At 34.2% G+C, this 27,033-nt stretch overlaps 1 protein-coding gene and 1 pseudogene across 4 annotated transcripts in view; one reads left to right on the top strand and one right to left on the bottom strand.

Annotated features, from left to right (window-relative positions):
* Positions 1–27,033, bottom strand: part of LOC145297740 (transcriptional coactivator YAP1-like) — a 170,314-nt gene that overhangs the window by 56,063 nt on the left and 87,218 nt on the right. The gene's annotated exons all lie outside the window — the stretch shown is intronic.
* On the top strand, positions 15,201–15,319 carry LOC145301533 (5S ribosomal RNA; annotated as a pseudogene).

The raw sequence follows: 27,033 nt of genomic DNA, 5'->3' as shown, positions 1-27,033 counted from the left end.
GGGGCAGAAGATGAGAGTAGACGACGGGGAGAGGTTGACTCAAGATTGCCTGTCGGTTGCTGTCTGTCACGTTTAAGAGTGACATAAGCGTGACCGACCGAGCCACAAATACGCTAAGTTTGAAATAACATTTCCGCCCCGTCACGTTCAAATAGAAATTGACGCACCTTAAGAATGTACCAGTTCTGGTCAATTTTACAGCCTTCCTCAGAAAAACAAAGCCGGGTTTTTACTCCTATCAACACCTCAGGTGATAGGTGCCCTTCCTCATCAGAAAAGAGGAGGTAATGTTTGGGATGATAGTAAACAGCCTGAACAGCTACTGCAACTGCACTAGGATCCTAGCCGGAAGGTTCATATCCAAACAGTTATTTAGAATTCCTAGTTCGCATGAGTGGAAAACTAAAACACGGGGTTCGTTTATAATGTAAAGAAGATCCTGCTCCCTCAAAGGATCAGACTTTTTTTTTTTTAATCCTTAAGGTTCAATTAAATATTAAATGACTAAAAATACCATAATTAAATTTTATTGTCAAAATCCTATGTGTAAGAAATCCACCCCTTAAAATGCAATTGTGTGTGCATGTCCAGCTAAAAAAAAACAAAAAACAAAAAAAACACTACGAAAGAAAACAATCATAAAGTTGGCATATATATATATATATATATATATATATATATATATATTTTCTTAAGACACGTTATAAATGAAACGAAAAACTGACCACCAAAAACGCACTACGAATTTCAACTGATTACTACATTGCAAGACAAGTGTATCCTATCTAAAAATGCAGATAAGCCCGCTTTAAACACACACACACACTATATATATATATATATATATATATATATATATATATATATATATATATATATATATATATTAAACAAAATGAATGTCAACTGTATTAACTGGAAAGATCCTATTCGTGAGTTGAAAAACTTTTGGAATATTAGTTACTAGCAGGCCGACGACATTGCTCGGTCGTAAAATACTCTTAAATATTTCATATTTATTATATTAGACCAAATATATGATTTAAAAGTTAACACTAGTGTGGGAATCGAAACCAAAACGTTTAGCTTACGATTTACTTTTTCCTTTGACGTTATTGCCTGCGCCATGAAGACATGTTTGCTGCAAGGCTAAAAATTAAAACATGAACCAATAGCTATTACGTTACGCATGCATATTCAAATGGCGTCGTTCGACCATCACCTGGCAAATTATCCCCTCCCCCCCCATTTTCACTTTTGCACAGATTTTCCCTGGCTCCAACCTAAATATTAAGTTTTACGTGGGTTTGAAAACCCTATACATGAAGTTTCATGTTTGTAGACCAAAAACTGACAGGAGTTTGGTAGGCAATTTTTTTTAAAACATATACGCATACATAATATAGAAAGAGGGTTTTTATTATAACCTTTTTACGCAAATATTATGCAAGTATAAATCATGTAGAATAGAATTACACGTAATAGTTTACTAAAGATGATCATCCCATAAAAAACCGAAAAAAACTTAAATGAATGTTTAAAAGAATATGCAAATTAGCTAGATCTTTTGCTAGTGAATGCAATTCCACGACCCATATATAAGAAAGTTGTATTTTTCTTTTTAATAAATAGAAAAAAAAAAGTGTTTTTAATATAAATATCGATACACACAAAAAAAAAATAAATAAATGAATAAATAAAACATTTACAGGAGTATAGATTTCTAACGCGCTGATGAAACCCAAGCTTATGCTAGTTATAAGTGGATGACTATCCAATTCAATCCAGCGCGGGCGCAGTCGAGATTGAACTCACTACACGAGTTTGTAGTGTACCTATTTACTATGCCTCCCCACGGGACAGAGTTAGACACCAGGGTCGTTTTTTAACGTGTGTAATTCAAATCTTGTCGGTAGCTAAATACTTGATGTTTCGCCAGGGCTATCAAGGGTATTTTTTTATCGTGACGTCATCACTACCACAGCTTAAGAGTCCAATCTACCCTCGAGAGAAGGATAGACCGCGCTAGTTTCTCAACCTGGTATTTTACTTCGCGGTATACATACAGCGCCTCGTCTTCCCAAATGGTCACCCATATGGTAGTGGTAATGTTCTACGTTGCTTAACTCCGGTGATCTGGGGAGAACCTGTGTCAACATGATTTTGCCGTATACGACTAAGACTTGGATGACTAAGTACGTCCTTATATTCCAACACTGCATACAATTGTTTCAGGCCCCAATGTTGTGGCTAATAAAGGAAAACTTTTCCGAAAATGAATACTTGTGTATCTATCCTATTAACGTGGTATATTTCTAGTATTACACTATTGAGCTATCGAAATGAGAACTTTATATTGTTCATTCATATGTAATCATTACCCCAAGTAGCTAATCTATATATCTATAAAAGTGAACGTGTGTGTGTGTACATTTCCCTACGCAATAACTCTGTCAATTTTAAGTCTAAAGACTCGAGATTTGATATAACGGGTACCGAGATTTGGGAAAATCTTTGTAATCCATTTTCAGCCAAAAATTTGGCTGTTAAGGGGTCAAAGTTCAACGATTTGACCTTTGAGAACTCTACCAAGCTCCTCCGACAATTTTGGGTCTAAACACTTGAAATTTTAGATATAGGTTCCTTGGACATGGATCTAACTTGATAACTTGATTTGAGCCCAAAACAATAAATGTTAAGGGATCATAATAGAGGTCAAAGTTTAAAAAAAATTGACCATTTTTTTTTTTTTTTTTTTTGCTCAATATACATCTCCGGGCAACGCCGGGCTGAAATGCTAGTTACATATAAACAGTTTGTTATATATAAGAAAAAATAACGATATAAACTATATACGAATATATAGATTTATTCAATAAGGGTATACATCAATTAGGGTTGTAGGGTAGATGAGAACTCCCTCAAACAGCATCAATATTTTATTTTGCTCGTAATGTAACTATCGATAGACGTCGCATCCCTATTATGTTACCTAGCATCTTCTCTTCTGATGAGAAGCATTAGGCTTCGAAATACCATGGTATAAGTTCTCACCTATCTTACACCCCTAATTGAATATATATATATATATATATATATATATAAAAGCATATAGTTTTATATAGTCATTTGTTATTGATTTCTATATAATTTGCATTATACCGATAAGTCTCCTCTTAATGAATTGATCCTATTCGCTTCCTTTAACTCTCTCCCACCGTTTTTTTTTTTTTTTTTTTTTTTTTTTTTTTGAGGTGGCCAACTTTAAATTAAATTAAAATAAACTCATTCTACAAATGTGGTTATTTCCAAAGATAAATTTTTGGCATTTATAATTTTTTCTACAATTTCGCGTGTATATAACGTAATCTAGAGGTTAACATTCAAAACCTCTACGCATCAAAGTAGGCTGCGTCAGATATTGTCTTCCAAGTAGTTTATTTTGTCTGGTTTATCAGTGTAGACGTGAGACTTTACATATCCCAAATAAAACAATCCAATGGAGTTAAATCGTACGAACGAGGTAGCCAATTTACAGATCCATTTCGTGAAATTATTCGTTAATCAAATGTTAGTAAATTAATCGTATCGTTTGCAAACACTGCTCGTGTGTCATTTCCTTCATGATGAATTGCGAAACCAAGCTAAACTAAAAATATCATAATTGCCAAATCTGTAATTAAAGGGTGCTAGTGCACTTAGTGATCCGCGCTATTTTTTAAATCGTATTTAAGTTTTTTTTTTTTTTTTTTTTTATTCAATTGTAAGGTTAAAGTATAGAATAGTTACAAAACACCCACCCCTCCCCATGTTAAGAACGGCTTTTTAAATAATAACGTTATTATTTCAGCACGGATCAATAAGTGCACTAGTACCAATTAAAGAAAATAGTTGTGAATTTAAAGTTCGCCCGCCCCCACCCCCAAATATATATAATATAAAGCTGAACGTCTGTGTGTATGGTAACGAATATGGTTGACTATTATAGAAAACTGAGCACATATAATGATAGAAGATGTATCGAGACACAGGAATGGGTATGTTTGATCTGGCATAATGATGATTCATTAAAATTGTGGGGTCTGCGTACGCGCCTGATCCACAAAGTATGGAAATAAAAAAATTAAAAAAAAAAACAAAAACGTTTGTTTACAAGTGTTTTTGATATAGATGTACATAATACTTTGATAAGTATGTTTTAACTTAAATAGGGATGGTATAATAAAATTGTGGGGTCTGCGTTCGTGCCTGGCCTCCATAGAATGGAAATAGGCACAAACTTTAATAAAGACTTTTCATATCTATCTGCGTAAGTATACTTTGATAATTATGTTTCAGCTTGAAGAAATATGGTATAATAAAATTATGGGGTGTTCGTTCGTGCCTGACCTCCATAGAATGGAAATATATCACAAAGTTAAACAAGGTTTTTTAATATAGATCCACAGAATATTGTGATAAGTGTTTCAGTGTGAACAGGTATGGTATAATAAATTATGGGGTTTATCTATTTTATTTTTACTTTCATCATATTTTGCTTTGGTTTTGATACCTCCAAATTCGAAGTTATCTCTTTACAACCCTTCCTTTTCATAACCTATCATACTTTTAATAAATCAGAGTCCATTTTCTGTAGGCTGTTTTTGAACCCAGTCAACGATGGGTACTTTTGCTAATATATATATATATATATATATATATATATATACACACGCACACACACACACACACATTTATTCTTTGATTGATCAATTGGGTCAGGCTTCGTCAAGAGGTAGAGGTCAGTTTTTCAGTCATTTTATGAATAGAGTTTGAAAAAAAAAAAAAAAATGCCAACTCATCCTCGGGGAATTTATATGAAGGAGATATATATATATATATATGTGTGTGTATGTCCAAAAATAAATAGGTGGAGTGGAAGAAAAAGAGAGCATTGGAGAGACGAAGAAGAGAAATATATAGAGAGAGGGTAGTGAGATAGAAGTTTTTAAAAGTTACTTTTGTCGTGAGCAACGACGAGTAGCCCTACTAGTTAAATAAAAAGCGGGGGGGGGGCGAACAAAAGAAAAAGAAAAAAGAAAAGAAAAAGAAAAGAAAAAGAAAAGAAAAAGAAAAAAAAAGAAAAAAAAAAGAAAAAAAAAGAAAAAAAAAGAAAAAAAAAGAAAAAAAAAGAAAAAAAAGAAAAAAAAAGAAAGAAAAAGAAAGAAAAAGAAAGAAAAAGAAAGAAAAAAAAAGAAAGAAAAAGAAAGAAAAAGAAAGAAAAAAAAGAAAGCATCCAGCCGACATCAGGTATGTATAGTTAATACGCGAGTAAAATACGTAGTTAAAAATAAAATAAATGAAGAAAGAGTTGAGATTAAAAAAAACGCCGCCGAGAGGCCGGCGCGTTTTTTGTTTTCAGCTTTTGAATGCCTGATTCAAAAAGACAATTCAGGGATGAGCAAAAGACGACATTTACGTAACTCTTTCTACGGTCGTCGGCTTTCTCTAATTAGAAGATATACCAGTCGTAAATTAAAAAAAAAAAAAATTGCCCTGAAGGATAAAGCACGAAAAAAATGTACAATAAAAGAAATGCAACAGTGATGAAAGAAAGGAATTAGGATATATATATATATATATATATATATATATATATATATATATATATATATATATATATATATATATATATAAAAGCTTTTATAATAAATTATTTAATCGCATATTGTGTATTTAAAGAAATTCTTTTCTTTTATAGATAGCAAAAAATATTTAGCAAGGTCACACAACGAAGGATAGGAGGTAACCGTATTAGGGGGTTAAGCTTTCATTTCAAAGGAGTGACTCGTTTTACTTGCCCTTCCCCACAAGGGAAACGTTAGCCACAAGGTCAAGTTTTAAATGTGAGAAAAATTGAGATCTTTCAAAATAGGCATTATAGATTGAAGAAGAAAACAAACGGGGTTGTATTACTACACAGATTCGAAAAAAGTTGTCACCCCCCCCCCCCCAAAAAAAATATAACAAATGTTATAAAAAGAAAAGATAAGTTACTTTTCTACCTAACTGGATCCTTTTTTTTTTTTTTAGTGTTTTTATTTAAAATAGCATGTTTATTCAACCCCCCCCCCCAAAAAAAAAGTGTTTACCAATGTATTCGAAAATTTAATATGGAGCTGGACTGTTGAACATGGTAAGTTTGGAAAAATTAGTTTAAAAAAAAAAAAAAAAAAAAAAATACTGTTAGAAACCGACCGAATATATGTCAGTCTATGTCACGGTAGTCACGGTAACATTGAGCGAGTTTCTAACAGTATTTTGTATAGTTTTTTTTCTTTAATTTTTAACTCATTTTCCCAAACTTACCGTGTCAAAGAGAGTCGGGCGCCATTTTAAATTTTCCAATACATCGGTGAACACTATGTTTTTCAAGCTGAATAAACATGTTACGTTAAAAACACTAAAAAAGTATCCAGTTAGGTAGAAAAGTAACTTATCTTGCCTTTGATAACATTTATTTCTTATATATGTTTTTTTGACAACTTTTTCGAATCTATGTGTATAGTAATACAAACCCCAAAAATGCCTGTATAGTTCGTTCAGCATTTAAAAAAAAAAAAAAAAATTTTTTTTACACACACACACACACACACACACACACACACACAAATGAGAGAGATAGTATTTCTTCCCTTGGAGACACCCGGCTTTGCCAGATTTCGTATATATTATTATAGTCGTGATTTTAAAAGTAACCAAGCTTGAAAAAAAAATGGCATCCTGAGTTTGGACAGTTATTACACTTTGATCCTAACCCAAAATAAGTGTAGAGTTCGATACACCTGTTTCCGGTGTTTCCCAACGGCTACTCTTCTTTGGGACAAAAATATTTTTTCAATAACTTTCTTATTTTTCATTTGCGATGAGTAATCGCTTATCAACGGCAGCTTGAGAATAAAAGTCTACAACCATTTCTTCTATACCACCTTTTAAATGCTTTATTCGCAAATCTAATATATAAAAGACTGTCTGTCTGTTTCCATATTTTCAAACTATCTCTTTCGAAACTAAAAGTCGCAGAGCGGTGCTAGGGGTCTCGAATGATTATATTTTTTATAGACCGTTCTTCTATGAGTTTTTAGCGAATTCAAATAGTTTTTAAGGGGTCAAAAAGGGATCAAAATTGAAAAAAAAAAAAAAAAAAATGTCATACATTTTGTATATTCACCTTACTTTATTTTTAATCTTTAATCAGTTCATATGCGTGTCACGTTGGTACAGTGGTAACGTCACCAGCTTTGAATGATACAGTTTTGCTTTCGGTTTCGTTTTTAGCTGATGACACCCGGACGCCCCCTCCTGCTAGTAAGATATAATTTATTTACAAATTAGGCATAAGACGACCATGTTATAGTCTGCAGAAGAATCAGCTTCATGGTAATGTGTTCTATAGATTAAAAGCTTTTTGGGAGGGTGGGATGTTCATGAAAATTCTTTTTGGTTTTCGTTCAGATACCTGGAAGCCGCTTTTTTTTTTTTTTTTTAATTTTTAATAGAAATCACTTTTAGACACTCTATGAAGCCACTTAATGTAAAGAACTAACGAGAATGAAAGATTATTGAAAAAGACAGGAAATGTCTATTGATCTTAGTCTTGAAAAGACCAAAGTTGTAGGTAGGTGTAGGAAAACAGTGAGCAGGAAGAGAGTTCCACAATCTTGCAGTTCTTGAAAAGAAGCTACAGGAATAAGAAGCAATATTACGACGAAGTATTAAAACAGCTTTGAATTGATAAAGACCACGAGATCAACGAGTCAAACGAACTGAAACAAAGGAAGCAAGAAATGGGTCATAGAGCTTATAGGGTCAACCTGAAAGACGTGCAATAATTTACCTTGGTTCAACTACCATAACATAAAGAGAGAGTAGTCGAGCTCAAACACCACCTCAGCCCACATTCGTTCACCTCATGCAGTCACTGGTGTCGACGAGAAGTCTCAACAGCCACCAAAGGGGAGTATCAGTGTATGGTGCAGACAATCCCTCTCCATGGTCAAGAAATGTGGTCATTCTGCATTGGCTTGAAATCTGACAATGACCGTCTTCGCTGCGCATTCTGCACTTCCACCACGTGGATCAAGAATCAACTCAAGCTCTCCACCGATGACTGGCTCTCCAACCCTTGTTGTCTATCCTTCCCCAATGCCATGTAAAATGGTTCAGACATGCAGCTCTGCACCCAGGAGATAATACACAAGGTCTTTGCTCTTTCGTTTCTCTAACAGTTGGTGCAAACTTGTTTTTAATGGTCAGTTGAAACCCTGGGTAGCAACAATCAAAAGTAACATAGCAACACTATCAAGGCCACAAGTACTTGGACTTCAGCTATGGAATTGGGATTAGCTATCTCATGCGACCTAGCTTAGGATCTGCGAAAGTTGGCTGCGATGGTCATGGACGCTGTACTTGCTCAGAATGAATCTAAGTTCAAAACCCTTCAGTGACTTTTTGAACTTAGATTCTTGATATTTTTATGTAGTTTTAACACAATCTAAGACATTTGGAAATTAAAAAAAAAAAAAAAAAAAAAATTCAACAATCTTTATTAAAAATAATGTCTTAAATGTTGCACCATTTTCAGCTTCGTGTATTTGTGCTTTTCCAAAACATTATTCATGACAGATTGCACAATCTCTGGATTGCGATTTAACTCCCTTATTTCGTTCCAAATGTTTTCCTTCAATTCTTGCAGGGTTTGGAGTTTGTTAACATAAGACTCTTTCTTTAAGATATTCCCACAAGAAAAAGTCAGAGCTATTCGACATTGCCATAGCTTGGCTTGACTCAAACGTGGTAGAATAATTCTATGGCTCTAAAATATATCTCATTCCTGATGCAATCCTCTATCTAATGTCTTATACAGATATGTCCTAAGTTGGCATACTGTTAGCACACCTTGGGAAGTGTCAATCGGAACACTCTTGCCTTGACAGAATTCAAAAATCGACTTGGAAATCTCCCGGAAGATCGCTTGCCTTTCCTACAGATCTTCTTTCACTAAAGAACCGTTACTAATCTCTACTCCATCGCTATTTTTCTGGTAGGTGTTCTGCTGAGCTCCACTCTCTGGTTTCTCCCTGTAAAGCATTCATAGTAATAACTCTTCTGGCTACCATATCTGCAAAGAATTTTCCTTTCTTCCTCCGTCATGTTTACTTGTATCGGCCATAGTTGAGTTGCTCCAGCAGTGACCTTTTTGGACACCCTGTGTGTGTGTGTGTGTGTGTGTGCGTGCCTATATATATATTGTTGAAATAAAGGTCAATTTAGCTCATATGCGCAGATCATTATATAATGATTAGATCACTGACAGACGTTAAAAAAAACATTTAAAAATAAATGTTTAAATTTCAACAGTATTTCTCACGGTTATCGGTGGCCGAATAGATTAGGCTCTTGCTAATGAAGCCAGAGATGGCTTCTGTTGCTTAGTTTGCATCTATCGACCAGTATTAATCATGACTCTCTGCACTGATGATTCCCGAAAGGATGAAACACAAGTGTCTGTAGGTATTCAATAATTATAATTTATATATATATATGGTTCGTTAAGACATGTAATTGAATTGAAAAGTTGACAATTGCTAAAGAATAGAAAATCATTATTTCATTTTTATTTTGCCGATTTTGCACACGCAAGAATAAATGTCACTTGTCCAAAATTTCCACCTCATTGAAAAAACTAAAGTAAAAAAACTGTATGAAGTAGATAACCATGGGAGAAAGAAAATATACACTAAAAATCACATAAATTGATCAAGTATTTTTGAAAAAGAAAATTAAATTTTATGGCTAAAGAATGAGTGACAATCTTGCAACGCCATCTTGAAAACTTACTAAAGAGATAAGGGAAATAACTACAAATAATTTCAACTTGACTTTTTTAAAAAGAGCCATTCTTAACACGAGGATAGGTCATTAGAAAAACTTTAATTCGCTTATTTTCTTTATAAAAATACAACTACGACCAATTTACATGATTTTTTTTATTGTACGACTTTTCTCAGCCACCATACAGATTTTTTTTTTTTTTTCAGCGTGAGGGATTCTGGACAAGCGTCAAATAAATAAATAAAAACCCTAACTTTTTATAATTTTTCAATTTTAAAAAGTACGTACAAAATGAATGGCCGATCCCCAAAATAAATATTTTGGTCCCTCCCTTTACTTAAAAATTCAAAATTAAGGAAATCAACCAATTTTAATGAAATTTTCCGTATTTATTAATTAACGATCACAGAATATAATGGACCCATCATTATTATTTTTTAATCTCTGTCTGCAAAGAATTTTCCTTTTCTTCCTGTCTTGTTTAATCTTAGCAAAAATGTATTTTATGATAAAATACTTTTACTAAAGTTATACTAAAAAAAAGGGGGGGGGGAAGGTACTTGTTTAGTTTAATCAAGACGTAAAAAATGAAAAAATTATATTGTGCTCGTTATGGAAGAAAGTTTTCATACAAAAGCAATCATTTTAATCAAGTAGTTTTTTTTTTCCAGAGGAAAATCAAATTTTAACGGGATCGATCCTGTCATGACCATCTTGCTTATTTTGCGAACGAGTACATAAAAAAAAAAAAAAGGATTAACAAACGACAAAATGAAAAAGGGATCGAAAAAAAAAAAAAAAAAAAAAAAAAAAAAAGACTAAAATATTTATCTAGGTATTTTTCCCGCCCAAGGTTTCAAAAGCTCGTCAAATTGACAAACCAAAGCAGTGATTGGAGTTATCTCCCCCTGGCGACCCCTCTCACCCGCGAAATAAACAAGATGGCTGCGACATCTTATTAACATTTGATTTTCTTCTGTAAAAAAAATCAAATTAAGTGATTTTTTTTTCTTTATACGAAAACTATTTCATAACAGGTACATACATTTTTTTTCTTCAATATTTTCATTTTTTAATGTCTTGACTACACTAAACAAGTACCATATAAATAATAAAAAATCATAAGCCTCTTAAAGAAGCTTAATTTTTTTTTTTTTTTTTGCCAATTTTTGCCCATACATAAAAAAAGATCTGAAGCTAAAAAGTTAAGTGATGCCCCCCCCCTTTTTTTTTCTTTTAAATATAAAGGAAGAAGGAGATTCTGTACGTCGCTAAATTTTCCGGTTTACGGTTCCTGGGTTCCAAGTCTTGGTATTTAGCATTATTATCCCCCACCTACTCCCGGAAAGAAAGCAAGAGGAAGGGTAAAAACATTATGACCCAATAATTATTTGGGGCTCATTTAATGGACTCCAGCTTCAGGAAGTTTTTTTTCCCCCCTCTTTCTAACACCACCCGCATTTTATATGGAGAGATGCCAGTTAAAAATCGTGATCCCCTTAGAAGACACATTTACGGCACCATTTTCATTTTTCGAAATGGAAAACGAATTAAGTTGCAATATGTAACAGCTGAGAAATGGAAGAAAAAATAAAAAATAAAACAAAAACAATACAAATAATTTTCACCAAACGCATTACAATTAATTCTCTACCTACTCGTATACTTTTAACATTCTGAAACTGTTTAAATTTTTTTTTTTTTTTTTACAATTCATTTTATTTATTTTAATATCAAAGCAATGTATTCGATTAATACTAAATAAAAATAATTCAATGTTTATCTTTTGGTGTTACGTATAAGCGAGGGGAAACACGATATATATATATATATATATATATATATATATATATATATATATATATATATATATATATATATATATATATATATAAACGAAGTGGACCTGCACGAGACTGCCCACCCCCTAAAAATGCGTGTTTTACACTTTTTTTTCTTTTTAATTTTCCGACGATTATCGTAGATTACAGACAAAAAAATTTTTGAAGAAAATAAATTTAATGACTTGAGAAAGGGGTTCATTTTCTCGTTATAACGTTCTGCTTCATTGTTACCTGATTTACTGTCCATTCCTTTACCGACGTGTCACGTGATTAGAACGGTATAACGTGAAAGTGAACCCCCTTCTTAAAATTCGTTAAATTTTTCTTCTATTAATATAATACTTAAGCCTGTAATCTATGATAATCGTCGGATGGGCACTCGTACAAGCCTTCAAAAAAAAAAAAAAAAACGGAATAGGCGTTATATATTTATTCTTGGCCATAGAAAATTCGGGTGATTCTAATTGTGACTCTTTACAAAGTTTTAAAGTGCAATTTCTAGCCAAGTCCAATATCGTTGTTTATTTGTGATCCCAAACAAAAGATAACCGAACCAGTAAATCTCGAGGGAGACACTGTCCTAGAAAAGAACAATTTCGGTTAAAAGAATTCTCGCCGCACTCGTAGTACTCGATATCTAAGACCACTTTAATATATCGCAAGACACTCAAGAAAACAAGTAGAGAATTTAGAGTTAATATTTCCGGGGGATTCGCATATAAACCGATCTAGAGAAAGGGGTGGGTAATATTACATGTACTGGTAACAGGAAAGAAAGGAGAAGAAAGAGAGAGAGAGAGAGAGAGAGAGAGAGAGAGAGAGAGAGAGAGAGAGAGAGAGAGAGAGAATCAGCCTTTCTGCTTTCACTCATTTAAGTTATCACACGCGCATGCGCGCAGTTACTGCCGTTCTCTCCACCATTCTTATCAATGATAATGGGTGGCGGGTGGCGACAGCGGCGGCCGCTTCTGCTGGTGCCGACAACGCGAGATGAATCAGTGTTTGGTTATGGCATCAAAACCTTCAGATTAGAGCAGCAGAACGAGGCTGGCAGAAGCAGACAGAAAATGACAAGACAATCCCCTCACCCTCCCTCTATTCGTATTATTACTTTTTTTTTTTTTTCTTAAACAAGGTGCTAATGTAGGAAAAATCAGTGAAGAAAAAAATTGTAGAAACTAGGTTATGGTTAGCAGAGACGAAAAAAATAATCGCTAACGCTAACCCTCACACACATGTATGTATGAGAAGAGGTGTGTGTGTGTGTGTGAGGGGGGGGTATCACAAAATCAAAATATATTTAAAAAAAAAAAAGTGGGGGCGGGGCGGGGGTAATACTAATCCTAGGTGACAATCAATCGTGAAAATCACCAAATTCTCTGCAACTTTCGTATACGTGTGTTTCAAAATCTTAAGTTTACAAAAACATAATTATTTAAATAAACATAGCTATTTAAAAATATATACGATAAAAAAAAAAAATGAGTAAATAAATAACTAAACAGTTTTGGAGAAAAGCGTAGTATCTGTTCGATCAGATACGACGGCATCATTCTAGAACGTTGAGATTTTAATTTAAGATATTTTTGTCCCAATTCAGGACGAGATAAGATACCTCCCCACTCACTAAAAACCGAGGTCGTGAGGAGAACGAATGAATTTCCAAGGACTTTTTTTTTATTTTTAATTAAAAAAATTTTTTTTTTGTTGTTGCTTATGAAATTATAAAAGAGCATTTCGTCTATACATTAATATCCCATTATATATTCTGAAATCGTTCGCACCTTCCTATATTCTCAAATATTCTACCCCCCCTCCTCTGCAGCTGTTAGGTTGAAGTTTTACCAAGCACAAGCACACAAGCGTTCACCGAAACCTTCTCACAAAACTTAAGACAGTTTAAATTAGTGATAGGACTATTCCAATATTTTTCTCGCTGATTCCGATAAAATTACTGCTTCTGTTCTAAATTCCCGATTCCGATTCTTTATAACTAAATATTTAGAAATTTAAAGTTTTTTTGTTTCAGCTTGTGGCTATTTTATTTTTTTTACTCGTTACAAGCATAGCGCCACTTGGACGTAAGGGGCTACTATTTGGGGGTCATGTCTAGAAAAGATTAAGATATTTGTTTATGTTACATTTAAACTTCTGCATATCAGTACAGCCAGGGAAGCAGGCAGCAGGAAGGGAATTCCAAAGTCTAGCTGAGGGAAGAAATTATCAGAATAGAAAGCTTTCTGCCATTTAGGGACAACAACAGTGAAGGAAGGAGCGAGATTTTATTGCTAAGCGCGTTTGTCGGGGATATGTACGTCGAGGGGGTACAAGTGAAACAAGTTCATCCATTAAAATATTTGTAAGACAGACACAGTGATGATGCATTGCAACATTGCGGCGATGAGACAGGGGCTGGAGCTTAGTTGATAAAGTGGAACCGATTAAATTGACAACTCTTTTTTGGACTTTATCTAAGAGGGAGAGACTAGTTAGTGGGAGATGCACCAGCCCAGATGTGGCAACAATACTCCGGGCATGGGCGAATTTTCGCAAACTTAATACACATTTAGAGGGAGGGGTATGGATGTTAGTTTTACTGGTAGTTGGAAATCAATATTTATTTTATCATTAGTGTCATTAATGGAAAATTAAGTTAAAATAAATAAAAGAATAGTTTTTAGCATCGGAGGGGAAAACATGCAATTTCTTCCCCAGATTTTCCGATCCCGATTAATCGTCCCAACACTAGTTTAAATAAAAGTCCCGAACTGCAAAAAGAGGTCGTCAACATTGTTGGCCGCCCTCATCCTTTCTACAGTTATTTCTTACTTTTCATTTATTTTTTATTTATTCCTTACGAGATTAAGTAATAATAATAGTAACTAGCAGGACCTGTGGACATTCCACAGCAGACTCGTTCATATGTAAAATACTGATGTTGGCATTCAGCGTAAATGGAGACGTCTTGTAGTTTTATTATTAAAACTGCAAAAGTATTTGACTAAGCTGGGAGGAACACCAGGCGTAGCCCATTCGTAAATTACGCTTAAATATATTTTAATTCATGCAGATTTCGTATATATTATTATAAAGAGGTTTGTGTTATCGTTTTCTACTACAGAATAATTTGAAATCAATTATTTCTGAGCAACTTTTGCATTTACCAGAAAGATAAAACCCTTAATTTTATGGAATTAAAAACAAATATAGCAGTGAGAACACGCTAATCAAATGCCACCTGGAGCGTTTGTAACTGTGGGTCCGGAATTAATCTGTATTCCGGAATTAAATCTTAACCAATGAAATTTGCTGGAAAGTGTGACACACAAAAGAACACACATGCTATCGTATTAATATATAGATATTTGAATCGTTATTTTAATCCGGCTAAATGCCCCCCCCCCCTATTGTTCATGTTAACCTTTCGTTTCGGCCGATATATAACCTTCAACTTTTTTTTTGAAGGTTTACTTTATCAAAATCATACACGGCATAATCACGTTGACACACCGGTTCCCGTCAGATCACAGAAGTTAAGCAATGTTGAGCCTGGTCATTACTAAAATGGGTGACCAATTTGGGAAGTCCAGGTGCTGTATGTAGGAGGACGTCGACACCTCCCTGCAAAAAAAAAAAAAAAGTTGCAAAAAACCTAACGTCGTCATCTCTAACGGAGATATACATGCAACTGGGGACCGCTTGTGAATTTCATATTCCCATGAAACTTCCTCCTTCAGAGGAAGCCGGTTAAACCAGGATTGGTGCTGACTGCACTTTTTATCAAAATCGGGAATCTGTGATATTTCTGAGAGAACTCTTTATTTAATTCACAGAGATAGCTTGATTTCATCAGCCATGACTGGGTAAAAGATTTAATTTGAAATTGTATTATGGGAATTTAATCTTCAACGAAATGAAGACCATTGCATAGTATAATACAGGAATCCCTAAATGTCGTAAAGCCTTCTACTCAAATAGCTTTCTCCCTCGGACTGCTACACTTTGGAATTCCCTCCACGGCCCGTTTCCCTGACTGTACTGACATGCAGAAATTCCAATGTAATGTAAACATATCTCGCTGCTTAACTCCCTAAATAGTATCTCTGCAAATCTGGTCCCAAATAGTACCCCCCTCGCAACTAAGTGGCTTTGCGCCTTGTTGGGGTGAAATAATAGTTAAAAAAAAACTGAACACAAGGAAGGCGATTTGAAGTGAGAGTATTTACAAAATATACACTAGTTTATACCTGCTGAGCACAGTAACGGGGTATGCCAGTTTCATCTTTACGTAGCTTCTACTGCTTTATAGCTAGTACGGAAAAAAATTTGTGGAAACAGTATTTGTACGAGAGAGTAACTACAATGAATTTATGTACTGTTTTTTGCCAATACAAACAGTAGAAATTAGATGTTTTCAAGCAAAAATAATTTATTTTAGAACTTATACCGAATATCCTTTATGAATTTAAAATGGAACAGAAAAAAAAAAAAAAAATGCTTGATGATTCGTCTAGTCAATGGGCTTTATTCAAACGATTTTTTTTCGAATATGAAGTACATCCCTTCAGCTTCCATTATTGTCAAATATTTAGGATAGAAATATGGACCGTTTTGTCATCTTATTGTAGTTATTACATTCTCAAATTAGTTGTAAGCCGTTTTTAAGTATTATAGTTCGGTTTTCAAATAATGTTAGTTCACCAGGAGAGAATACACAACCGTTTCGGAGCCAACCTCTCAACAGCTTTATTATGTATACTGCCCCCCCCCTCATCCTTTTATATCTATTTTTATATTAAAAACAAAAACAAAGTCACTTAAAAACAAGATGTAATGTTTATTCTTAATTGTTATTTTAATTTCTTTAAATGTACAAAATAAAAACTACTTCTTTGGTAATGTGCATCTATTTTTTCTTCAACAAATCACACGTTTTACACTAACCTTTTTAAGTGTATGTAGATTATACTTGCTGCATTTCATACTTTTTTTTTTCAAGTAATGAATTAGCACTCAGGGCCAAAAGCCACTCGAAGACATGCAGAAATGAGCTGGATGGATTATCAGTTTAACGATGAAGAATATTGAAATTCCTGCTGTTTTCCTTGACTGTACTAACATGCAGAAATTCAAATGTAATGTAAAAGCAAACTATCAGCAATTTCCCCCCACTCACTATTTGTACCTCAATCTAAAACGCAAATTCCATAAACAAAACTACTTTCCTAAAACTGTCCGCCTGTGGGACTGTTACGTTGGTCTGTTTTCCAGTGGACTATGATATGGTTGTCTTCAAGTCCAATGTAAACAAGTTCTTGTTGAGCCCCAATAATCCATTTCTACCCCAAACTATTAATACGCTGGTGTCTTAGTCACTAACGTACACTGATTAACCCTTATCCTTGAGTGGTTGGGCTTTTGGATAAATGGCAATTCCCATGTAAAAAAAAAACTATCGATGCTCAACTCCTTACATAGTATTTCTGTATGCAGGATCTTTAATAATAATCCCAGTGGCAATGTGCCTTGTTTGGGGTGAATAAAAGTTTAAAAATAAAATAAATTTTTTTTTATAAAGTTGGATTAGCTAGGAGGACGCTTTATGTATTTCCTAAAATTGGAACATGTAGTGTGCAGGGAAGCACTCTCACGGTAAGGTGTTTCATAAATGAGAAGTTTTGGAAAGAAAACGTTCATAGAGATTCCATTTTGATGTTAGGCATGTGTAGGAAGAAAGGAAAGTTCTTTGGAAATATGGTAAGAAAAGTTCACTTTTGTATAAGTAATGAGAATCCCATATAACCAGTCTCCTCACCGAAACACAGACTTGCCTCGACAAGAAATATAAGAGAGAGCTTTTGACTGTGAAAGAATGCAATATATAAGCTGCATTGGATTGAAAACGAAAAGCGAACAAGTAGTGTTGGTGTTTTTTATTGCAAAAATTAAAATATACAGCATAATCACGGTGACACACCAGTTCCTGCTGGAACACTGAAATTAAGCAATGTTGAACTAGGTCATCACTAAATGGGTGACTATTTGAGAATACCAAGTACTGTATGTGCTCCTTGATTATCTTGGCATTCTTTTCAATTGTCCTGGACAACTTATCACCAGAATAAAGCAGTGCCAATTCAGGAGAGATGTGGCTGGGGCATTGTGCAATCCTTGTGTCACAATTACAGTGAATTAAAGTGAGATGCCCTTTCACCAGAGTATTACCGCAGACTAATTCAAAAGAATGCCTCCAAATTTGCAGGTCGTCAAATTACAAGAAACCTTTTTAACCACCAATAGCTATGGCTAAAGATACATTAACTGAAAGTACTTCGTTCAAACTCCTCATCTTAACGTTCACAGGGAACATGAGTTGGAACAGATACATCGAGAGCATTGCCATGGCCGCTGCAAGGAAGGTGGGCTCTCTCTATCGTGCTAGAAAGTTACTTATGCCTGAAAGTATCCTGTACCTCTATAAGGCCACCATTCGCCCATGTATGGAGTATTGTTGTCACATTTGGGCTGGTGCATCTGTTACTTGTCTCACTCTTGGACAGGGTTCAAAAAAGAGTCGCCAACCTGATAGGTCCTGAACTATCCTTCAAGCTTCTACCACTGTTTCATTGACGAAATGTTGCATCCCTCTGCCTATTCTACAAGTATTTTAATGTTAAATGCTCTGACAAACTACAAACCCTTGTACCCCCCCTCGACGGAAATAACCCCCCCCCCCCAAACAAACAGCCAAGTCCTACCCCTACACAGCAGAGATCCCTAGTTTAAGAAAGCATCCTACTCTAATAATTTCTTCCCCAGAACCGCTAGACTCTGGAACTCCCATCCGGGTTCATGTTTTCCCAACTGTACTGACATGCAGAAGTTCAAGTGTAATGTGAATAGGCATCTTGCTGCTAAACTCCCTACATAGTATCCCAGCAACTACTATTCTCGATAGTAGTCCCCTACATTAAAGTGGCACTGTGCCTTGTTTGGGGTGAAAATGGAATAAAAAAAAAAATTTTTTTTAAATTGCAGAAGGGCTATGCTACTAAATATTAACTAGTTCATGGTGTTCCTGTTGTAATTGTGTTGCATTAATGTTCTAAAGTTACATTTAAATAATTTTCCATTGTGCGGAGTTTCTTTTTGCCTTCTCGATTTGAAGTCAATTTTTTAAATTGACGCAAACACTAGGATACCTCAATTAAAATTCAAACAGGTAAAATTATAGAGGAATAAAAGGCAAATCAAATGAGGTATAGGGTGTTTAAACAGTTACATTCAATTTAGCTTAAATTTGCAGTTTTTGCAAAAATGACAAGTGCAAACTTTTTTTGGCGACACTATATATATAAAAAGGAGTTGAATCACAGATTAGATAAAATGAATTGCTGTCTTATTAAATATTACAATGAGATAATATTTTCAAGACTATTCCAGACAAAAACGTAAAAAGCTCAACATATAAAACAATAGAGCAAAATATAAGTGCAAGGATTAAAGTTAAATTCTGTAGATTAAAATATACATAAAAATGTATTAAAGTTAAGAATTTGTTTTAAACAAGGAATATATGGAAAAGAATTATATTTCAATAATCCATGGATTTTAAATAATGGCTCAACAAAGAATCTATAATTTATCACATATCAGTTGTATAAGACGACTATTAAGTCACGAAACCATGTTTGTTTAGCCTAGGCTATAGATTGCAACACTCAGTATCTTATGAAATATTGTTTTTTTTAAAAGATGATTTAACTTTAAGCGTCGTCTGATACGCCGAAATCTACGGTAAATGGATAACATTTAATGCTACTAAGACGAAGCCTTTAACTGTAAAATCTTTTCAACCACCATTCGTGATGACTAATGACACCAGAGTCGAGGATCCAACATTCAAAACCCTCGTTATTTTTAGAAAAAAATCTCAGAAAACATTCCTCGAAGAAAATTTCATGGTTTGGTTTCTAACATATCAACCATCTACGAGTTATTTAATGTCGAATAAAGTTGTCAAATGGAAATCTATAGATAGACTATAGATTTTATATTTTTAGAATACGTTGTTCTCAGAAGGAAATTCTGCAGTTAAGAGCGAGAACATTAATTTTAGAAAATATTACTTTTAGAAGGAAAAGTTACAGAGCGTAGGGACAAAAATCATTCCTTAGCATTTGGTAATCTACAAGATGCCTTCAAAAAGTTTCCGGCCTTTTTTTTTTTTTTTTTTTTTTTTTTTGGTAAAGGCATTTAAAACTATCGTAAATTCGAAAATTCAATGTTATTGCTATACATCTTATGAAATGACTGAACAGTTTTTATGATTTCAGGTTCAAAAGAGCAGCTACAGCAGGAATTGGAATACACCCTACTAAAGCCCGATTGCCAAAGCTGGTGAATTTCAAAAATGCAATCAGGATGTGAGGACAATTTAGAAGAATTATATGCAATAAAATTCTGTTTTAAACTTGGAAAAATGTCAGAAACACACGGAATGTTTCAGACTACTTTTCGGCCATCTTACATGAATCGAGCATCAGTTCTTGAGGGGCACAAGAGATTCAAGGAAGGCAGGGAGTCTGAGAGGTGTGGGAGGAGAAAGGAAGTCAGAACATCAGAGTTGATTGGACAAATAAAGAATTTCATAGATAAGGGCCGTTGTGTTTCTATGGAGACAATAAGTGCACAGTTTTATGTCCGTGTGGGAACTGTACACACAGTTATTCATGAGAAATTGAAGATGCGGACGATTTGCAAGAATGCACCAGATCCTTATCACAGACTATTTGACCAAGGTGGGTACCAAGATAGTTCCTCAGCCTCCCTATTATCCAGACCTTGCTCCCTGTAACTTTTGGTTACTCCCTAAGCTCAAGGAAAACCTTATGTATTGTTATGAGGCAATTGAGGAGATGAAAGAGGTTGTGATGAGGATCATTCACCTGCTCACACAAGAGGCCTTCCAAAAGTTATTGAAACGGTACAAGTGCATTGCAGCCAAGGGAGATTACTTTAAAGGGAACAAGAATTTCATGTGCGTACTATCAAGAAAAGTGTCTATATGAAAAAAAAAAAAAGGCTGGAAACTTATTAAAAGGCACCCATGTTCAAATAATCCTCAGTCAACGTTTTGTTGTACATGAAGAGAAAAATAGAAAAAAAAAAAAATTGGACTTTAAAAATCAGACTGAATAATACAGTTAGGGATGTAAGTATAGATACTAGAGAGCATGACATAACCAGCTGTTAATTGAATCAGGTCTCTCCAACTTCCAGTCTAGCCAAAGTAAGGATTCAAATAGCTTGTTGAAAGTCAACAGGTCAGATTTCTCAGCCACCAGAATCCAATCCTAAGGGATTATGAATCTCCTCTCACAGCCTACAGACGGCCTCATTTTCAGGGTGGAAGTTTACCATCTGCAAATTCGTAGTTTCACCAACAGGCAGATAAGCATAGATGTGTTATGCTTGGGAAGAGTATCACCGAACCAAATACATCTTTGTAAAACGAAAAATCGTTATTTTGATTTTGTGGGTTGAGAGAAACATTTTGATAGAAGGCCAAGAGATGTCCGATGTGTTTTGGTGTTGAATTAGTGGCAAATTAGTGTAGGTTGTTCATGCAATGTACACATGCTGAAAGTTGTGTTAGAATTGACAGCACTTTTAGTGACATCTTTAATGTTAAGTTGGATCGGAAATAGATCAGGGTTTTTTTATTGAGTTTATTGCTTTTTGTTAGTGCCTTATAAATGGTTGTCTAGATGAGATACTTTATACTGACGGATTGTTGCTAATACCTGTCTGAAAAAAAAAAAAAAAAAAAAAAAAAAAAAAAAAAAAATGAAGATCTACATGTTGAAGTAATTTCAAGTTCCAGAGAAGGAGTGCTACAAAGATCAAAATGCTTGTTGCAATATTTTTGATATAATCACGGTATGATTAAAGAAAATTGAAAGGTTCTACTTATAGACACTGACCAATGAAATGGATTCACATTTTGCTAGCAACCAATCAGAAACCAGAATTGCTGTGTAAAAATATTGAATATTTTAGAATTCTTGCACAATTTTTTATGTCCACACAAGATCTTTGCTCTTTGCCAGAAAAATATATCAGCTACCTACTAAAAACTCTTTTTATCTCCAGGACATATATAGATTAGCTACATATCGGAAACTCCTCTGAAATTAGGCATGGCTTACAATTTAAAAGGTTATGGGCCCAGCAGTGACTTTACTTCAATGGTCCAAAATCGAAATTCAAATTGTGGCAAGTGAAATTTTTGGGTTATTTATTCACGAATTCAAAAGTTAGAAAGTCATTCAGCCACATCTGCTCAGTGCTGGGAAAAGGATTCGGGAGCAACTATTTGTTTGTGGCAGTTATAAACAATAGGTACACAAAAAGGAGCAGTAGATATTCTGGGACGCTGAGAGATGATCAGTTTGTTTTCAAGAAATGGTTCAACGATGGAGATTAATAATAACCCAGAAGTGGAGAAACTAGAGTCTGCTGAGATCATTTCATTGGAGAACAAAGAGGAACTGGTGTTAGTGTGACTGCACGAGTTATGAGGAGATTGAGTTCAAAGAGCTTCTGTCATCACTAACAAGCAGTGTTACCACTGTCATAAAAAGAAAAAGACATGTGTACACGGTGCAATCTAGGGAAGTGAAACATGGCCAGTAAGATATGAGAAAGAATGATACAATGTATGTGGAAGTTTAATCTCGAAGACAGGCCTAGATCTGATGGCCCCAGAGGAACATTTAATTCTAGGCAGTATATGAAGACACGTTCAGACTTTGTTAGTTTGGGCACATTGAAAGAATGGATAAGCGCTTTTGTGTTATTAGATGTAGAAGAATTAAACGTAGCAAGATCAGTTGGCAGGGGAAACTAAACAAAAACAGAAAATGAGGATGGATTTGTGAGAAAGAGGGATCACCAAAGATCTGGACAAACATAAGGTTAAGAAGTTCATTTCTAAAAGCCATACAAGCATGGAAAACTCGACATGACAACATCTATAGATATCCAAATAAATTTCACACACACACACATATATATATATATATATATATATATATATATATATATATATATATATATATATATATATATATATATATATACTAGCAGTACAGCCTAGCGTTGTTATATATATATATATTTTAAAAAGTTTGACTCATATCCAGGTACCCTACATTTAAAATTTAGAGTTTAGACCAAAATTGGCGGAGAAGCTTGGTAGAATCTGCAAAGATTAACTCTTTCAACTTTGACCTCTTGGCAGCCAAATTTTCGCCCAAAAACAGATTAAAAAAACTTGCTGTATGTCTGAATACCCTTTATGTAAAATTTCAAATGTTTAAACTCAAAATTTGCTGAATAGTTTGCTAGAGACCGCAAAGGTCAATTTTTTTTTTAAACTTTGACCCCTTGGTGGCCAAATTTTCAGTCAAAAACCTATTAAAAAAGCGTATTCAGACATAGCGCAAGCTTTACAGTAAAATTGCAAATGTTTAGACCAAAAATTGGCTGAAAAGTCAAATTTTTAAAAACTTTTTTAACTACTTTTGACCCCTTAACATTTGTTTTGGGCTCAAACTAAGTTAAAAAGTTTCATCCATGTCCAAGGAACCTACATCTAAAATTTCAAGTGTTTAGACCCAAAATTGGAGAAGTTTGGTAGAGTTTCAAAAGGTCAAATTGTTGAACTTTGAACTCTTGAGAGCCAAATTTCTGTCCAAAAACTGATTAAATTTTTTTTTTCCAAAATCTCAAACCTTATGTCAAATCTCGAGTCTGAAAATTGACAGAGTAGTTTGATAGGGAAATTTACAGACAATTTCACTTTTATAGATTATATATGTATATATCATTAGTTATTATCCAAAACCAAAAAGATGTAGTTAATTCACACTCATAAGATTTTTTTGTCCTAGGTCTTACACACATTTCGTTGAATAGCAGAAGAATACTATGCAACTCTGCAGAGACAAATATCTTCCTCAAAAAAGTGTATAATGAAAAAGGATTTGGGGAGGGGGGGGGGAGAAAAAAAAAGATATGTAAAGTTTTCAAAAACAAATAAAAAAATACACTTATTGTAGTGTTTATAGCCATCCACCTCCTAAATAACCGAATTCAAAACACATGGGAAATGTTTATGGCCACCCTGACTATAAAGTGGGTGTCCATTTTATGTTAAATTAATATTGAAAAGGGATCCATTTTTTTTTAAACTATAATTTATTCATATCTTGGAAACTACTTGTTTACTGAGATTATAACGGTTTTCGTTTTCAGCACCCTCAAAAACCTATAATCGTGGTAATTTTAAAGGAATTTTGTGAGTGGAAAGATCCTGCACCTTTACCAATGTTTCAATCATATTTGTTTTCCTAATTTTGCATATGAATGACAAAATATCTGATATTTCCCCAAAACCTCTGGTCTTGATGGAGGAGACACCAAAACTTGCTCCTATAGTTTAATATGATCTGAAATAACAGCAAGGGGGAGACTCAATTCCGAATATTTCTCCTCTTTCGTTTTTATACATAAAGTAAATTTCAGTGTATAAAGATTATTTGTTAGGGTACAGTTATGAATATCTCCACTATTCCCAAAAGAGAGGAGATGTAATATGAGAAATATTTGGAATCAAGTCTTCCCATTGCTTTTATTTCAAATCATTTGAAACCATAGCAAGTTTTAGTCTCCCTCCATCAAGGCCAGAGGTTTTGGGGAAATTATATATATATATATATATATATATATATATATATATATATATACAAACGCATACACATAAGTTTTGAAAATATATATACATGGCAATTAAGCTACTCAAAAATTTTCTGTTTCATCCTCGTACGGAATTGTCAAGTTATTGCACCTAAATAAAATTATGTACAGCTTCGTTGCCATATACATTTTCAAAACTTACTGCATTAGTCTACTTACGTATCGAGCACTGTCAAAGTAAATACTGAAAATAGGTATATAAAATAACAGCACACACAAATATTTTAGGCTGATGTCTGAATATTTTAGGTTACCAATTCCAAAGCCCTGATTACAACAGAATTCACTTAAAATAAAATTTCTAATCATATAATTATTTTTGTCTTTAAAGACAACCAATATACAATTAAGAGATTTAAGTTACTAAGTTTTAGTTGGGTCTTTCTACCACTGACTGACACCATTGTACAGAAGAGAAGAAAAAAAAATGTCCGATTTAACAAGAGATAAAAATAATCTTTCGTCGGATCCTTAAAATTCTTTGGAATAATTTGTACTTGCATAACATACGTTCATCTCACCCCCCACCTTACCCACTCATTCACCCGAACCATCTCCACTGAAAAAGTCCGCTTATAACAATGGCTAACTCTAGATTGGCTATTTCAAGAAATTCCAGTTCCAAAAATATTCAAGTGTCGAATTAGAACCACCCGAATGTCTGGGAATTGAAAAGCACTTGTGGTGAGAAAGAATGGTAATGGAAGCAGGAGAAGGTGGCGGCGCTGACATCGTTGTAGTCGTCATCGTCGCTAGCACACAGATGGTCTGTTTCATCTGCAACTAATCAGGAGGGTAATTCCCTCCTCCTAGCAACCCTGGTTGCTATGGAATAGCAAAACTAAACAAACATTAAACTGCCATATAAAACAGACCAGCAGAAATTATTTAAAAAAAAATAAAATAAAATAAAATAAAGAAATAATGGTTGATAGATTTTCATTTCCATAGATCATAAGCAACACTACACAACCACCTATATAAAAAGGTTAGGGATGTATCTCTCTCTACTCTTATATACTAGCTTGGGTGCCCGGCATGTGTTGAGCAAAAAAAAAAAAAAAAAAACAAAAAAAAAAAAAATTGTACCAGGCAGGCAGGCAGGCTTGAACCTGTGACAAGGCGGAAAAGAAAGTAGGTGTGTATAAGGGTGTTGGTTGAGCCGAAAAAATAAAGTGGTGGTGGTAGGCAGGGAGGCTCAAACCCATACCGCAAAGGAGGGGACAAAAAAAAAAAAAAAAAAGTGACACATTAGTTGTGTTCATCGCCAAACCGGAAGTAATGTAAGTTTAAATTAAGGCTAGGCAAATCTAAAAGAGGGGATGATTTTAAAAAATATCAGCAAAAAAAGGGACCCCTCCCTATAAAAAAGTACCCAGTTGAGGGTGAAGCAATTAATGTTTTCAGCCAATTTTTTGATATTTGTTGTCCAAAGGGTCGAACTTCAAATGATACTGATCGTGAAAATCTGTTGCCTCTGTCAAAAGTTTTTGCGAGGCATACATACATTTACACAGATAAGCGAGATTTATATTACAGAAGAAAAGATGCACGGTGTGTGTGTGTGTGTGAACGGGTTCATTCCCTATGGACTCTGAAAATGTTGGTCTGATTTTTAAGAAATTTCATACAGACCTGATGTGTCAGGGAGTGTTCTTTGATTATACCTATGATGATTATCAAAAGAAATCGATAATTGAAAATAATTTGATCTAAGAAGGAAGTTCGATTTTGATCAAAGTTAACATTTTACATGGCCTAACATCACTAATGAATTTAAGAATTTTATCACCGTACAAGCAGAAAGGCCCAGTGTAAAAAATCAACAGTAGATTCTTTGATAAGACCGGAGCACATTCAAAATGAAAGTTTCTGTTTAGAGCACAACTGAACCATGATACTTGACTTTCTGTTTTAAACTTTAATACAAACCATTACATGAAAGTAATTTCATAAAATCAACAGTAGGTTCTTTACAGTGCAACATAAACTACAATGTATTGTGGACTAAGTCAGTACATGAAGACACGTGAAGATCCTCCCGGTGTACCACGATGGGTCGTAAACTAGAGCAGATAAACAATCCATTTGATTGAAAAACGGGTGATTTCAATGAAAATAAAAGAGGTGATAGATCATTTATTGATCCTTATCAATCCCAGGCAACGTCAAGCCAACCTGCTAGTATAATATATAAAACAGTTTATGTATGTTTTAGGCGCGCACACGCACGTACGTACGTTGGGGTGCACTATGCATGCACACATGTATGTTGGGGGTGTACGTATGCTGCGGGTGTATGTATAATATATAACGAAAATAAAAACATACATGTAAAACTGTGTGTATATTCCAACACTAGAAAGAATTAGTTTACTAGTAGAGTTTCAAGTTTCAGATCCTGGGGTCCTAGTTTCAAATCTCACTAAGAATAGCCACGCTCATGAATCACAAATGACGAAACATACGTTCATAGATAACCACATTATAAAAA

This window comes from Euprymna scolopes, chromosome 18, assembly GCF_053919585.1.
Source record: "Euprymna scolopes isolate OS-2025 chromosome 18, ASM5391958v1, whole genome shotgun sequence".
NCBI lineage: Eukaryota > Metazoa > Mollusca > Cephalopoda > Sepiida > Sepiolidae > Euprymna > Euprymna scolopes.
The sequence above is the reverse complement of the archived record's forward strand: the minus strand, read 5'-3'. Positions and strand labels throughout refer to the sequence as shown.